At 39.6% G+C, this 17,810-nt stretch overlaps 1 protein-coding gene across 5 annotated transcripts in view; it reads right to left on the bottom strand.

Moving 5' to 3' along the window:
* The window catches only part of tjp1b (tight junction protein 1b), a 91,947-nt gene that overhangs the window by 37,472 nt on the left and 36,665 nt on the right, over window positions 1-17,810 (bottom strand). The window contains exon 1 of one of the 5 annotated variants that reach the window (XM_087797189.1): window positions 1,450-1,606. The exons of the other annotated variants lie outside the window; for them this stretch is intronic. The gene's annotated coding sequence lies outside the window, so the exon portion shown is untranslated. Of the gene's footprint in view, window positions 1-1,449; window positions 1,607-17,810 lie in introns of those variants that run through there. 5 annotated transcript variants of the gene reach the window in all.

Genomic DNA, 17,810 nt, shown 5'->3' with positions numbered 1-17,810 from the left:
CCTTGAATTTGTCAGAGCAAGCAAAATACTTGACATGTTTGTCCTTTCAGAACCACATCAAGTCAGGTCACTGCTGCTCCCCTGACAGCTCAGGGCAGTTTGATTTACAGGCTACATGTGTGCCCTTGAGCACCAGGATGTTCTTCTTTAGGATGTGGTTGCATCCTTCAAATCTGAGATTCCAGAGCTACCAGTGCTTTATTGAACTACAATACAGTGTAAAAAGCAAAAGGGTTTCATTTATCAGAGCAACACATTTGTGTGTCATAATGAGAATGTATGTCGTAGTTTCACCTCAAACCTTGAGTGTCTTCAGAGTGAAGAACAATGGAAGCAAGCTTTTCTGAATAATGCAATAATGTCAAAAGACTATAAACCTACACTCATATTTTACACTACAAAAAAAATCCTGTATCGTTTTTAAAATACTGGCAAAATATGTTTTCCGATTCTAATTGGCCAGAGGCTGTTAGGGATGTATTTAATAATATGTGTGACTATAGTCGTGGCTAAAATAAATCTCCTTTCATTCTACATCTGGGTCAGTATGATAAGCAGCACCTGCCTTTAAACCTGTTCAAAAGTGAAAAACGAAGGTAAATAGATGCGGAAATTAGATAACATTGGTCACAATTCAAGTCTTCCATAAGAGAACTAAGAACAGAGATAAGTGTGTTATTACTCCGTCATGATCAAAGCTGCTGTCAATCAACATCCAACAGGTGAAGGTGATGCTCTTCACTCCTGTGGTCCTGACATCTTCACACCAGAGGCTGAGCTGACATTACATCCCAGGAGCTAATGATGCTTTAGTGACAACTGGAAACAAGATGTAGAGACTAAACCCGAGCCAACAACTCAATACTAGCTCAATGCTATCTAACGTCCACCAAAACAAGGCAGACCTCGCCTGACATTATCCTCCCTCTACAGTGACGTTGTCGATTGAAATGTCTCTAAATCACATCATTGTTTTGAGTAACAAGTTCGCTGTTGGTCGATTCATTCTGTTGCGTTTTCATTCTCTCTTTAATCGTCCCCTTGCTGGCCGACATTTTGTTCCACAGCTAGGCTAACTGTTAGCGGCTACACAGCTAGGCTAACGGTTAGCGGCTAACGGTTAGCGGCTACATAGAGAGGCTAACTGTTAGCGGCTACATAGAGAGGCTAACTGTTAGCAGTTAGCTGCACCAGAAGGCTACGCGCACTCTGTGGCACCAACCCAGTGATGACAGCTCGACTCCAGCCATTTTAACCCACACGAACACAGTAAGATGCTGTGGTCCTCACAAGATAACCGCTACTGTCGTTGAAGATGACGTTAAAGTGCTAACACGTTAGCATTACTGCAGCGAGGTGAACCGTTATGATGGCGCGTCTGGACCGCGGAGCGACACTCGAACACGCTGGTCCTCAACAACACAGCGTGGAAACAAAGACAATTTTCACCTTCAGAGAGCGTCTGTGCTGCAGATCCTACCAACACGGTCGAGGAACGTCTCGGTGCTTCAGAGCAGCAGCCGCCGCACTGCAATGATGGAGCGCCTCAGATACTCCTGCTCCTCATGACAGTTGTTCTGGAACAAACCATTCCTGCTCCTCATAACAGTTGTTCTGGAACAAACCATTCCTGCTCCTCATGACAGTTGTTCTGGAACAAACCATTCCTGCTCCTCATGACAGTTGTTCAGGAACAAACCATTCCTGCTCCTCATGACAGTTGTTCAGGAACAAACCATTCCTGCTCCTCATAACAGTTGTTCTGGAACAAACCATTCCTGCTCCTCATGACAGTTGTTCTGGAACAAACCATTCTTGCTCCTCATGACAGTTGTTCTGGAACAAACCATTCCTGCTCCTCATGACAGTTGTTCTGGAACAAACCATTCCTGCTCCTCATGACAGTTCTGGAACAAACCATTCCTGCTCCTCATGACAGTTCTGGAACAAACCATTCCTGCTCCTCATGACAGTTGTTCAGGAACAAACCATTCCTGCTCCTCATGACAGTTGTTCAGGAACAAACCATTCCTGCTCCTCATAACAGTTGTTCTGGAACAAACCATTCCTGCTCCTCATGACAGTTGTTCTGGAACAAACCATTCCTGCTCCTCATGACAGTTGTTCAGGAACAAACCATTCCTGCTCCTCATGACAGTTGTTCTGGAACAAACCATTCCTGCTCCTCATGGCAGTTGTTCTGGAACAAACCATTCCTGCTCCTCATGACAGTTGTTCTGGAACAAACCATTCCTGCTCCTCATGACAGTTGTTCTGGAACAAACCATTCCTGCTCCTCATCACAGTTGTTCTGGAACAAACCATTCCTGCTCCTCATCACAGTTGTTCTGGAACAAACCATTCCTGCTCCTCATCACAGTTGTTCTGGAACAAACCATTCCTGCTCCTCATGACAGTTGTTCTGGAACAAACCATTCCTGCTCCTCATAACAGTTGTTCTGGAACAAACCATTCCTGCTCCTCATGACAGTTCTGGAACAAACCATTCCTGCTCCTCATGACAGTTGTTCTGGAACAAACCATTCCTGCTCCTCATGACAGTTGTTCTGGAACAAACCATTCCTGCTCCTCATGACAGTTGTTCTGGAACAAACCATTCCTGCTCCTCATCACAGTTGTTCTGGAACAAACCATTCCTGCTCCTCATCACAGTTGTTCTGGAACAAACCATTCCTGCTCCCCATAACAGTTGTTCTGGAACAAACCATTCCTGCTCCTCATGACAGTTCTGGAACAAACCATTCCTGCTCCTCATGACAGTTGTTCTGGAACAAACCATTCCTGCTCCTCATGACAGTTGTTCTGGAACAAACCATTCCTGCTCCTCATGACAGTTCTGGAACAAACCATTCCTGCTCCTCATGACAGTTGTTCTGGAACAAACTATTCCTGCTCCTCATGACAGTTGTTCTGGAACAAACCATTCCTGCTCCTCATGACAGTTGTTCTGGAACAAACCATTCCTGCTCCTCATGACAGTTGTTCTGGAACAAACCATTCCTGCTCCTCATCACAGTTGTTCTGGAACAAACCATTCCTGCTCCTCATCACAGTTGTTCTGGAACAAACCATTCCTGCTCCTCATCACAGTTGTTCTGGAACAAACCATTCCTGCTCCTCATCACAGTTGTTCTGGAACAAACCATTCCTGCTCCTCATCACAGTTGCTCTGGAACAAACCATTCCTGCTCCTCATGACAGTTGTTCTGGAACAAACCATTCCTGCTCCTCATCACAGTTGTTCTGGAACAAACCATTCCTGCTCCTCATCACAGTTGTTCTGGAACAAACCATTCCTGCTCCTCATCACAGTTGTTCTGGAACAAACCATTCCTGCTCCTCATCACAGTTCTGGAACAAACCATTCCTGCTCCTCATGACAGTTCTGGAACAAACCACTCCTGCTCCTCATCACAGTTGTTCTGGAACAAACCATTCCTGCTCCTCATGACAGTTCTGGAACAAACCACTCCTGCTCCTCATCACAGTTGTTCTGGAACAAACCATTCCTGCTCCTCATGACAGTTGTTCTGGAACAAACCATTCCTGCTCCTCATCACAGTTGTTCTGGAACAAACCATTCCTGCTCCTCATCACAGTTGTTCTGGAACAAACCATTCCTGCTCCTCATCACAGTTGTTCTGGAACAAACCATTCCTGCTCCTCATCACAGTTGCTCTGGAACAAACCATTCCTGCTCCTCATGACAGTTGTTCTGGAACAAACCATTCCTGCTCCTCATCACAGTTGTTCTGGAACAAACCATTCCTGCTCCTCATGACAGTTGTTCTGGAACAAACCATTCCTCCTCCTCATGACAGTTCTGGAACAAACCACTCCTGCTCCTCATCACAGTTGTTCTGGAACAAACCATTCCTGCTCCTCATGACAGTTGTTCTGGAACAAACCACTCCTGCTCCTCATCACAGTTGTTCTGGAACAAACCATTCCTGCTCCTCATCACAGTTGTTCTGGAACAAACCATTCCTGCTCCTCATCACAGTTGTTCTGGAACAAACCATTCCTGCTCCTCATCACAGTTGTTCTGGAACAAACCATTCCTGCTCCTCATCACAGTTGTTCTGGAACAAACCACTCCTGCTCCTCATCACAGTTGTTCTGGAACAAACCATTCCTGCTCCTCATCACAGTTGTTCTGGAACAAACCATTCCTGCTCCTCATCACAGTTGTTCTGGAACAAACCATTCCTGCTCCTCATGACAGTTGTTCTGGAACAAACCATTCCTGCTCCTCATCACAGTTGTTCTGGAACAAACCATTCCTGCTCCTCATCACAGTTGTTCTGGAACAAACCATTCCTGCTCCTCATCACAGTTGTTCTGGAACAAACCATTCCTGCTCCTCATCACAGTTGTTCTGGAACAAACCATTCCTGCTCCTCATCACAGTTGTTCTGGAACAAACCACTCCTGCTCCTCATCACAGTTGTTCTGGAACAAACCATTCCTGCTCCTCATCACAGTTGTTCTGGAACAAACCATTCCTGCTCCTCATCACAGTTGTTCTGGAACAAACCATTCCTGCTCCTCATGACAGTTGTTCTGGAACAAACCATTCCTGCTCCTCATCACAGTTGTTCTGGAACAAACCATTCCTGCTCCTCATCACAGTTGTTCTAGAAACAAACCATTCCTGCTCCTCATAACAGTTGTTCTGGAACAAACCATTCCTGCTCCTCATCACAGTTGTTCTGGAACAAACCATTCCTGCTCCTCATGACAGTTGTTCTGGAACAAACCATTCCTGCTCCTCATCACAGTTGTTCTGGAACAAACCATTCCTGCTCCTCATAACAGTTGTTCTGGAACAAACCATTCCTGCTCCTCATCACAGTTGTTCTGGAACAAACCATTCCTGGTCCTCATGACAGTTGTTCTGGAACAAACCATTCCTGATCCTCATGACAGTTGTTCTGGAACAAACCATTCCTGCTCCTCATAACAGTTGTTCTGGAACAAACCATTCCTGCTCCTCATGACAGTTGTTCTGGAACAAACCATTCCTGCTCCTCATAACAGTTGTTCTGGAACAAACCATTCCTGCTCCTCATGACAGTTGTTCTAGAACAAACCATTCCTGCTCCTCATGACAGTTGTTCTGGAACAAACCATTCCTGCTCCTCATGACAGTTGCTCTGGAACAAACCATTCCTGCTCCTCATCACAGTTGTTCTGGAACAAACCATTCCTGCTCCTCATCACAGTTGTTCTGGAACAAACCATTCCTGCTCCTCATCACAGTTGTTCTGGAACAAACCATTCCTGCTCCTCATCACAGTTGTTCTGGAACAAACCATTCCTGCTCCTCATCACAGTTGTTCTGGAACAAACCACTCCTGCTCCTCATCACAGTTGTTCTGGAACAAACCATTCCTGCTCCTCATCACAGTTGTTCTGGAACAAACCATTCCTGCTCCTCATCACAGTTGTTCTGGAACAAACCATTCCTGCTCCTCATGACAGTTGTTCTGGAACAAACCATTCCTGCTCCTCATCACAGTTGTTCTGGAACAAACCATTCCTGCTCCTCATCACAGTTGTTCTGGAACAAACCACTCCTGCTCCTCATCACAGTTGTTCTGGAACAAACCATTCCTGCTCCTCATCACAGTTGTTCTGGAACAAACCATTCCTGCTCCTCATCACAGTTGTTCTGGAACAAACCACTCCTGCTCCTCATCACAGTTGTTCTGGAACAAACCATTCCTGCTCCTCATCACAGTTGTTCTGGAACAAACCATTCCTGCTCCTCATCACAGTTGTTCTGGAACAAACCATTCCTGCTCCTCATGACAGTTGTTCTGGAACAAACCATTCCTGCTCCTCATCACAGTTGTTCTGGAACAAACCATTCCTGCTCCTCATCACAGTTGTTCTAGAAACAAACCATTCCTGCTCCTCATAACAGTTGTTCTGGAACAAACCATTCCTGCTCCTCATGACAGTTGTTCTGGAACAAACCATTCCTGCTCCTCATGACAGTTGTTCTGGAACAAACCATTCCTGCTCCTCATGACAGTTGTTCTGGAACAAACCATTCCTGCTCCTCATCACAGTTGTTCTGGAACAAACCATTCCTGCTCCTCATCACAGTTGTTCTGGAACAAACCATTCCTGGTCCTCATGACAGTTGTTCTGGAACAAACCATTCCTGGTCCTCATGACAGTTGTTCTGGAACAAACCATTCCTGCTCCTCATAACAGTTGTTCTGGAACAAACCATTCCTGCTCCTCATGACAGTTGTTCTGGAACAAACCATTCCTGCTCCTCATAACAGTTGTTCTGGAACAAACCATTCCTGCTCCTCATGACAGTTGTTCTAGAACAAACCATTCCTGCTCCTCATGACAGTTGTTCTGGAACAAACCATTCCTGCTCCTCATGACAGTTGCTCTGGAACAAACCATTCCTGCTCCTCATGACAGTTGCTCTGGAACAAACCATTCCTGCTCCTCATCATGATGTTGCTTTGAAGTGCAGCAGAAAAGCTCAAGCTCTGCTGGAGGAAACAATCACTTTCATGTAGACTTCAAATGTTTAAAATGTTTTCTTATTCACCAAACCTGATCATTTCAATGGATCTGATCAAAGTTCTCGCAGCAGTTTCTAAGGCTCGTCCTCGGAGCAGAAGCTCCAACAAGGACACCTTGGATTGTCCCTCGAGCTGTTGAAGATTATTTAGTTATTTACCAAATAAATAATGCATCGCAAAAAAAGGCTGAATAAACAGGTGTGAAGGAACTCAGACACCATCTGATACTACAGCAAATACTATGATGGAGACACTGAGGTCATGAGTAATGACTGCATGAAGCCATTTAAAATGCAGGGCGCAGAACTAAATCACACTCAATACAGCCTCCCGAGGCGTTTATTTATTGAATCAATATACTCTAGCATCTTAAACTGTGCACTGCACCAAGAATACTTCTGCTCACTCAACATCTTATTTAGACAAACCCTGGTGTTGGGCTTTTTATCACTTCAAGAGTGTGAGCGTCTGCATCACCTCGGCCGCCGCGAGCTGCTGCATATAATCCCGAGGAGGCGCAGAGGTCCTCAATGTTGCTGACGTAGAGTCACAGTTTGGATTGGACCACTGAAGAAGGGGGAGGTGCTGCATCTTAAACGGAAGTCGGCCAAGGTCACAAGAAAAAGATAAACAAGGGTAGTTCCTGCAAAGAAGAGTTAGAAATGTGTTCTACTGAAGAACAAATGTATCAATGTTTGAATAATCGATAGTTAAAGTGGAGTCGAGCGTCCTTTTTGGATTGTTTTTAATCTGTATGGTTCGTAACCTGACATATTATTAGAGTAATGAGCTTGACTAGACAGCATGTGGCAGTAGTTACCGAACTGAACGAAGCAAAGACGAGTTATGTTCAGTCACACTACAGTGAGTGTTGAACATGACTGTAGTGATCAAAGACTGTAGTGATCGATTACTGTAGTGATCAATTACTGTAGTGATCGATTACTGTAGTGATCAATGACTGTAGTGATCAATGACTGTAGTGATCAATTGCTGTAGGTATCAATGACTGTAGTGATCAATGACTGTAGTGATCAATTACTGTAGTGATCGATTACTGTAGTGATCAATGACTGTAATGATCAATGACTGTAGTGATCAATTACTGCAGTGAACGATTACTGTAGTGATCAATGACTGTAGTGATCGATTACTGTAGTGATCAATGACTGTAGTGATCAATGACTGTAGTGATCAAAGACTGTAGTGATCAATGACTGTAATGATCAATGGCTGTAGTGATCAACGACTGTAGTGATCAAACAATGTAGTGATTAATGACTGTAATGATCAATGGCTGTAGTGATCAAACACTGTAGTGATTAATGACTGTAATGATCAATGACTGTAGTGATCAATTACTGTAGTGATCGATTACTGTAGTGATCAATGACTGTAGTGATCGATTACTGTAGTGATCAATGACTGTAGTGATCAATGGCTGTAGTATTCAAAGACTGTAGTGATCAATGACTGTAGTGATCAATGACTGTAGTGATCAATGGCTGTAGTGATCAAAGACTGTAGTGATCAAAGACTGTAGTGATTAATGACTGTAGTGATCAAAGACTGTAGTGATCAATGACTGTAATGATCAATGGCTGTAGTGATCAAAGACTGTAGTGATCGATTATTGTAGTGTTCAATGAATGTAATGATCAATGGCTGTAGTGATCAATGACTGTAGTGATCAATGGCTGTAGTGATCAAAGACTGTAGTGATCAATGAGTGTAGTGATCGAAGACTGTAGTGATCGATTATTGTAGTGATCAATGACTGTAGTGATCAATGGCTGTAGTGATCAAAGACTGTAGTGAACAATGACTGTAGCGATCAATGACTGTAATGATCAATGGCTGTAGTGATCAAAGACTGTAGTGATCAATGACTGTAGTGATCAAAGACTGTAGTGATCAATGAGTGTAGTGATCAATGACTGTAATGATCAATTACTGTAGTGATCAAAGACTGTAATGATCAATTACTGTAGTGATCAAAGACTGTAGTGATAAAAGACTGTAGTGATCAAAGACTGTAGTGATCAATGACTGTAGTGATCAATGACTGTAGTAATCAATGACTTTAGTGATCAATGACTGTAATGATCAATGACTGTAGTGATCAATGACTGTATTGATCAATGACTGTGGTGATCAATAACTTTAATGATCAATGACTGTAGTGTTCAACATGACTGCGGTGTTCAATGACTGTCTATGATCAATGACTGTAGTAGTCAATGACTGTAATGATCAATGACTGTAGTGATCAATGGTTGTAGTAATCAATGGCTGTAGTAATCAATGACTGTGGTGATCAATAACTGTAATGATCAAAGACTGTATTGATCGATGACTGTAATGATCAATGACTGTAGGGATCAATGACAGTAGTGGTCAATGACTCTAATGATCAATGACTGTAGTGATCAATGACTGTAGTGATCAATGGCTGTAGTGATCAATGACTGTAGTGATCAAAGACTGTAGTTATCAATGACTGTAATGATCAATGGCTGTAGTGATCAAAGACTGTAGTGATCGATTATTGTAGTGTTCAATGACTGTAATGATCAATGGCTGTAGTGATCAATGACTGTAGTGATCAATGGCTGTAGTGATCAAAGACAAGTGATCAATGAGTGTAGTGATCAAAGACTGTAGTGATCGATTATTGTAGTGATCAATGACTGTAGTGATCAATGGCTGTAGTGATCAAAGACTGTAGTGAACAATGACTGTAGCGATCAATGACTGTAATGATCAATAGCTGTAGTGATCAAAGACTGTAGTGATCAATGACTGTAGTGATCAAAGACTGTAGTGATCAATGAGTGTAGTGATCAAAGACTGTAATGATCAATTACTGTAGTGATCAAAGACTGTAATGATCAATTACTGTAGTGATCAAAGACTGTAGTGATAAAAGACTGTAGTGATCAAAGGCTGTAGTGATCATTGACTGTAGTGATCAATGACTGTAGTGATCAATGACTGTATTGATCAATGACTGTGGTGATCAATAACTTTAATGATCAATGACTGTAGTGATCAATGGTTGTAGTAATCAATGGCTGTAGTAATCAATGACTGTGGTGATCAATAATTGTAATGATCAAAGACTGTATTGATCGATGACTGTAATGATCAATGACTGTAGGGATCAATGACTGTAGTGGTCAATGACTGTAATGATCAATGACTGTAGTGATCAATGACTGTATTGATCAATGACTGTGGTGATCAATAACTTTAATGATCAATGACTGTAGTGATCAATGGTTGTAGTAATCAATGGCTGTAGTAATCAATGACTGTGGTGATCAATAACTGTAATGATCAAAGACTGTATTGATCGATGACTGTAATGATCAATGACTGTAGGGATCAATGACTGTAGTGGTCAATGACTGTAATGATCAATGACTGTAGTGATCAATGACTGTAGTATTCAAAGACTGTAGTGATCAATGACTGTAGTGATCAATGACTGTAGTGACCAATGGCTGTAGTGATCAAAGACTGTAGTGATCAAAGACTGTAGTGATTAATGACTGTAGTGATCAAAGACTGTGGTGATCAATGACTGTAATGATCAATGGCTGTAGTGATCAAAGACTCTAGTGATCGATTATTGTAGTGTTCAATGACTGTAATGATCAATGGCTGTAGTGATCAATGACTGTAGTGATCAATGGCTGTAGTGATCAAAGACTGTAGTGATCAATGAGTGTAGTGATCAAAGACTGTAGTGATCGATTACTGTAGTGATCAATGACTGTAGTGATCAATGGCTGTAGTGATCAAAGACTGTAGTGAACAATGACTGTAGCGATCAATGACTGTAATGATCAATGGCTGTAGTGATCAAAGACTGTAGTGATCAATGACTGTAGTGATCAAAGACTGTAGTGATCAATGAGTGTAGTGATCAAAGACTGTAATGATCAATTACTGTAGTGATCAAAGACTGTAATGATCAATTACTGTAGTGATCAAAGACTGTAGTGATCAAAGACTGTAGTGATCAATGACTGTAGTAATCAATGACTTTAGTGATCAATGACTGTAATGATCAATGACTGTAGTGATCAATGACTGTATTGATCAATGACTGTGGTGATCAATAACTTTAATGATCAATGACTGTAATGATCAATGACTGTAGTGATCAATGAGTGTAGTGATCAAAGACTGTAATGATCAATTACTGTAGTGATCAAAGACTGTAATGATCAATTACTGTAGTGATCAAAGACTGTAGTGATCAAAGACTGTAGTGATCAATGACTGTAGTAATCAATGACTTTAGTGATCAATGACTGTCTATGATCAATGACTGTAGTAGTCAATGAATGTAATGATCAATGACTGTAGTGATCAATGGTTGTAGTAATCAATGGCTGTAGTAATCAATGACTGTGGTGATCAATAACTGTAATGATCAAAGACTGTATTGATCGATGACTGTAATGATCAATGACTGTAGGGATTAATGACTGTAGTGGTCAATGACTGTAATGATCAATGACTGTAGTGATCAATGACTGTAATGATCAATGACTGTGGGGATCAATGACTGTAGTGATCAAGTACTGTAATGATCAATGACTGTAGTGATCAATGACTGTAGGGATCAATGACTGTAGTGATCAATGACTGTAGTGATCAATGACTGTAGCGATCAATGACTGCGGTGATCAAAGACTGTAGTGATCAATGAGTGTAATGATCAATGACTGTAATAATCAATGATTGTAATGATCAATGACTTTAGGGATCAATGACTGTAGTGATCAATTACTGTAGTGATCAATGAGTGTAGTGATCAAAGACTGTAGTGATCGATTACTGTAGTGATCAATGACTGTAGTGATCAATGGCTGTAGTGATCAAAGACAGTAGTGAACAATGACTGTAGCGATCAATGACTGTAATGATCAATGGCTGTAGTGATCAAAGACTGTAGTGATCAATGACTGTAGTGATCAAAGACTGTAGTGATCAATGAGTGTAGTGATCAAAGACTGTAATGATCAATTACTGTAGTGATCAAAGACTGTAGTGATAAAAGACTGTAGTGATCAAAGACTGTAATGATCAATTACTGTAGTGATCAAAGACTGTAGTGATAAAAGACTGTAGTGATCAAAGACTGTAGTGATCAATGACTGTAGTAATCAATGACTTTAGTGATCAATGACTGTAATGATCAATGACTGTAGTGATCAATGACTGTATTGATCAATGACTGTGGTGATCAATAACTTTAATGATCAATGACTGTAGTGTTCAACATGACTGCGGTGTTCAATGACTGTAGTGATCAATGACTGTCTATGATCAATGACTGTAGTAGTCAATGAATGTAATGATCAATGACTGTAGTGATCAATGGTTGTAGTAATCAATGGCTGTAGTAATCAATGACTGTGGTGATCAATAACTGTAATGATCAAAGACTGTATTGATCGATGACTGTAATGATCAATGACTGTAGGGATCAATGACTGTAGTGGTCAATGACTGTAATGATCAATGACTGTAGTGATCAATGACTGTAATGATCAATGACTGTGGGGATCAATGACTGTAGTGATCAAGTACTGTAATGATCAATGACTGTAGTGATCAATGACTGTAGGGATCAATGACTGTAGTGATCAATGACTGTAGTGATCAATGACTGTAGCGATCAATGACTGCGGTGATCAAAGACTGTAGTGATCAATGAGTGTAATGATCAATGACTGTAATAATCAATGATTGTAATGATCAATGACTTTAGGGATCAATGACTGTAGTGATCAATTACTGTAGTGATCAATGACTGTAGTGATCAATTACCTTAGTGATGAAATACTGTCGTGCTCAATGACTGTAGTGTTCAAAGACTGTAGTGATCAATGACTGTAGTGATCAATGGTTGTAGTAATCAATGACTGTAATGATCAATGACTGTAGTGATCAAATACTGTAGTGATCAATGGTTGTAGTAATCAATGGCTGTAGTAATCAATGACTGTAGTGATCAATGACTGTGGTGATCAATAACTGTAATGATCAAAGACTGTATTGATCAATGACTGCAATGATCAATGACTGTAGTAATCAATGACTGTAATGATCAATGACTGTAGTGATCAATGACTGTAATGATCAATGACTGTAATGATCAATGACTATAATGATCAATTACAGTAGTGATCAATGACTCTAGGGACCAATGACTGTAGTGATCAATTACAGTAGTGATCAATGACTGTGGTGATTAATGACTGTAGTGATCAATGACTGTAGGGATCAAAGACTGTAGTGATCAATGACTGTAGTGATCAATGACTGTAATGATCAATGACTGTAGTGATCAATGACTGTAATGATCAAAGACTGTGGTGATTAATGACTGTAGTGATCAATTACTGTAGTGATCAATGACTGTCGTGATCAAAGACTGTGGTGATTAATGACTGTAGTGATCATTGACTGTAGCGATCAATGACTGTAGCGATCAAAGACTGTAGTGATAAATGACTGTAATGACCAATGACTGTAGTGATCGATTACTGTAGTGATCAATGCCTGTAGTGATCAATTACCTTAGTGATCAAAGACTGTCGTGCTCAATGACTGTAGTGTTCAAAGACTGTAGTGATCAATGACTTTAATGATCAATGACTGTAGTAATCAATGACTGTAGTGATCAATGACTGTAGTGATCAAATATTGTAGTGATCAATGGTTGTAGTAATCAATGGCTGTAGTAATCAATGACTGTAGTGATCAATGACTGTGGTGATCAAAAACTGTAATGATCAAAGACTGTATTGATCAAAGACTGTAATGATCAATGACTGTAGTGATCAAAGACTGTAGTGATCGATTACTGTAGTGATCAATGACTGTAGTGATCAAAGACTGTAGTAATAAATGACTGTAGTGATCAATGACTGTAGTGATCAAAGACTGTAGTGATCGAGTACTGTAATGATCAATGACTGTAGTGATCAATGACTGTAGGGATCAATGACTGTAGTGATCAATGACTGTAGTGATCAATGACTGTAGCGATCAATGACTGTGGTGATCAAAGACTTCAATGATCAATGACTGTAATGATCAATGACTGTAGTGATCAATGACTGTAGGGATCAATGACTGTAGTGATCGATTACAGTAGTGATCAATGACTGTAGTAATCAATGACTGTAGTGATCAATGACTGTAATGATCAATGACTGTAGTGATCAATGACTGTAATGATCAATGACTGTAATGATCAATTACTGTAGTGATTAATGACTGTAGTGATCAATGAATGTAGTGATCAATGACTGTAATGATCAATGACTGTAGTGATCAATGACTGTAAAGATAAATGACTGTAATGATCAATTACTGTAGTGATTAATGACTGTAGTGATCAATGACTGTAATGATCAATGAATGTAGTGATCAATGATTGTCGGGATCTTTGACTGTAGGGATCAATGACTGTAGTGATCGATTACAGTAGTGATCAATGACTGTAGTGATCAATGACTGTAGTGATCTATGACTGTAATGATCAATGACTGTAATGATCAATGACTATAGGGATCAATGACTGAAGTGATCGATTACAGTAGTGATCAATGATTGTAGTAATCAATGACTGTAGTAATCAATGACTGTAATTATCAATGACTGTAATGATCAATGACTGTAGTGATCAATGACTATAATGATCAATGACTGTAGTGATCAATGACTGCAGGGATCAATGACTGAAGTGATCGATTACAGTAGTGATCAATGACTGTAGTAATCAATGACTGTAGTGATCAATGACTGTAATGATCAATGACTGTAGTGATCAATGACTGTAATGATCAATGACTGTAGTGATTAATGACTGTAGTGATCAATGACTGTAGTGATCAATGACTGTAATGATCAATGACTTTAGTGATCAATGACTGTAGCGATCAATGACTGCGGTGATCAAAGACTGTAGTGATCAATGACTGTAATGATCAATGACTGTAGTAATCAATGACTGTAATGATCAATGACTGTAGGGATCAATGACTGTAGTGATCAAGTACTGTAATGATCAATGACTGTAGTGATCAATGACTGTGGTGATCAATAACTATAGTGATCAAAGACAGTAGTGATCAATGACTGTGGTGATCAATAACTATAGTGATCAATGACTGTAGGATCAATGACTGTAGTGATCAATGACTGTAGTGATCAATGACTGTAGCGATCAATGACTGTAATGATCAATGACTGTAGGGATCAATGACTGTAGTGATCAAGTACTGTAATGATCAATGACTGTAGTGATCAATGACTGTAGGGATCAATGACTGTAGTGATCAATGACTGTAGTGATCAATGACTGTAGCGATCAATGACTGTGGTGATCAAAGACTTCAGTGATCAATGACTGTAATGATCAATGACTGTAGTGATCAATGACTGTAGGGATCAATGACTGTAGTGATCGATTACAGTAGTGATCAATGACTGTAGTAATCAATGACTGTAGTGATCAATGACTGTAATGATCAATGACTGTAGTGATCAATGACTGTAATGATCAATGACTGTAATGATCAATTACTGTAGTGATTAATGACTGTAGTGATCAATGAATGTAGTGATCAATGACTGTAATGATCAATGACTGTAGTGATCAATGACTGTAAAGATAAATGACTGTAATGATCAATTACTGTAGTGATTAATGACTGTAGTGATCAATGACTGTAATGATCAATGAATGTAGTGATCAATGACTGTAGTGATCAATGACTGTAGTGATCGATTACAGTAGTGATCAATTACTGTAGTGATCAATGACTGCCGTGATCAATGACTGTAATGATCAATGACTGTAATGATCAATGACTGTAGGGATCAATGACTGAAGTGATCGATTACAGTAGTGATCAATGACTGTAGTAATCAAAGACTGTAGTAATCAATGACTGTAATGATCAATGACTGTAACGATCAATGACTGTAGTAATCAATGACTGTAGTAATCAATGACTGTAATGATCAATGACTGTAGTGATCAATGACTGTAGTAATCAATGACTGTAGTGATCAATGACTGTAATGATCAATGACTGTAATGATCAATGACTATAGGGATCAATGACTGAAGTGATCGATTACAGTAGTGATCAATGACTGTAATGATCAATTACTGTAGTGATTAATGACTGTAGTGATCAATGAATGTAGTGATCAATGACTGTAATGATCAATGACTGTAGTGATCAATGACTGTAAAGATAAATGACTGTAATGATCAATTACTGTAGTGATTAATGACTGTAGTGATCAATGACTGTAATGATCAATGAATGTAGTGATCAATGACTGTAGTGATCAATGACTGTAATGATCAATGACTGTAGTGATTAATGACTGTAGTGATCAATGACTGTAGTGATCAATGACTGTAATGATCAATGACTTTAGTGATCAATGACTGTAGCGATCAATGACTGCAGTGATCAAAGACTGTAGTGATCAATGACTGTAATGATCAATGACTGTAGTAATCAATGACTGTAATGATCAATGACTGTAGGGATCAATGACTGTAGTGATCAAGTACTGTAATGATCAATGACTGTAGTGATCAATGACTGTGGTGATCAATAACTATAGTGATCAAAGACAGTAGTGATCAATGACTGTGGTGATCAATAACTATAGTGATCAATGACTGTAGGGATCAATGACTGTAGTGATCAATGACTGTAGTGATCAATGACTGTAGCGATCAATGACTGTAATGATCAATGACTGTAGGGATCAATGACTGTAGTGATCAAGTACTGTAATGATCAATGACTGTAGTGATCAATGACTGTAGGGATCAATGACTGTAGTGATCAATGACTGTAGTGATCAATGACTGTAGCGATCAATGACTGTGGTGATCAAAGACTTCAGTGATCAATGACTGTAATGATCAATGACTGTAGTGATCAATGACTGTAGGGATCAATGACTGTAGTGATCGATTACAGTAGTGATCAATGACTGTAGTAATCAATGACTGTAGTGATCAATGACTGTAATGATCAATGACTGTAGTGATCAATGACTGTAATGATCAATGACTGTAATGATCAATTACTGTAGTGATTAATGACTGTAGTGATCAATGAATGTAGTGATCAATGACTGTAATGATCAATGACTGTAGTGATCAATGACTGTAAAGATAAATGACTGTAATGATCAATTACTGTAGTGATTAATGACTGTAGTGATCAATGACTGTAATGATCAATGAATGTAGTGATCAATGACTGTAGTGATCAATGACTGTAGTGATCGATTACAGTAGTGATCAATTACTGTAGTGATCAATGACTGCCGTGATCAATGACTGTAATGATCAATGACTGTAATGATCAATGACTGTAGGGATCAATGACTGAAGTGATCGATTACAGTAGTGATCAATGACTGTAGTAATCAAAGACTGTAGTAATCAATGACTGTACTGATCAATGACTGTAACGATCAATGACTGTAGTAATCAATGACTGTAGTAATCAATGACTGTAATGATCAATGACTGTAGTGATCAATGACTGTAGTAATCAATGACTGTAGTGATCAATGACTGTAGGGATCAATGACTGTAGTGATCAATGACTGTAGTGATCAATGACTGTAGCGATCAATGACTGTGGTGATCAAAGACTTCAGTGATCAATGACTGTAATGATCAATGACTGTAATGATCAATGACTGTAGTGATCAATGACTGTAGGGATCAATGACTGTACTGATCGATTACAGTAGTGATCAATGACTGTAGTAATCAATGACTGTAATGATCAATGACTGTAGTGATCAATGACTATAATGATCAATGACTGTAATGATCAATGACTGTAGTGATCAATGACTGTAGTAATCAATGACTGTAACGATCAATGACTGTAGTGATCAATGACTGTAGTAATCAATGACTGTAATGATCAATGACTGTAGGGATCAATGACTGTAGTGATCAATGACTATAATGATCAATGACTGTAGTGATCAATGACTGCAGGGATCAATGACTGAAGTGATCGATTACAGTAGTGATCAATGACTGTAGTAATCAATGACTGTAGTGATCAATGACTGTAATGATCAATGACTGTAGTGATCAATGACTGTAATGATCAATGACTGTAGTGATTAATGACTGTAGTGATCAAT

Source organism: Callionymus lyra, chromosome 8 (assembly GCF_982586985.1).
Source record: "Callionymus lyra chromosome 8, fCalLyr1.hap1.1, whole genome shotgun sequence".
NCBI classification, from domain to species: domain Eukaryota; kingdom Metazoa; phylum Chordata; class Actinopteri; order Syngnathiformes; family Callionymidae; genus Callionymus; species Callionymus lyra.
This window is presented reverse-complemented; position numbering and strand designations above follow the sequence as displayed.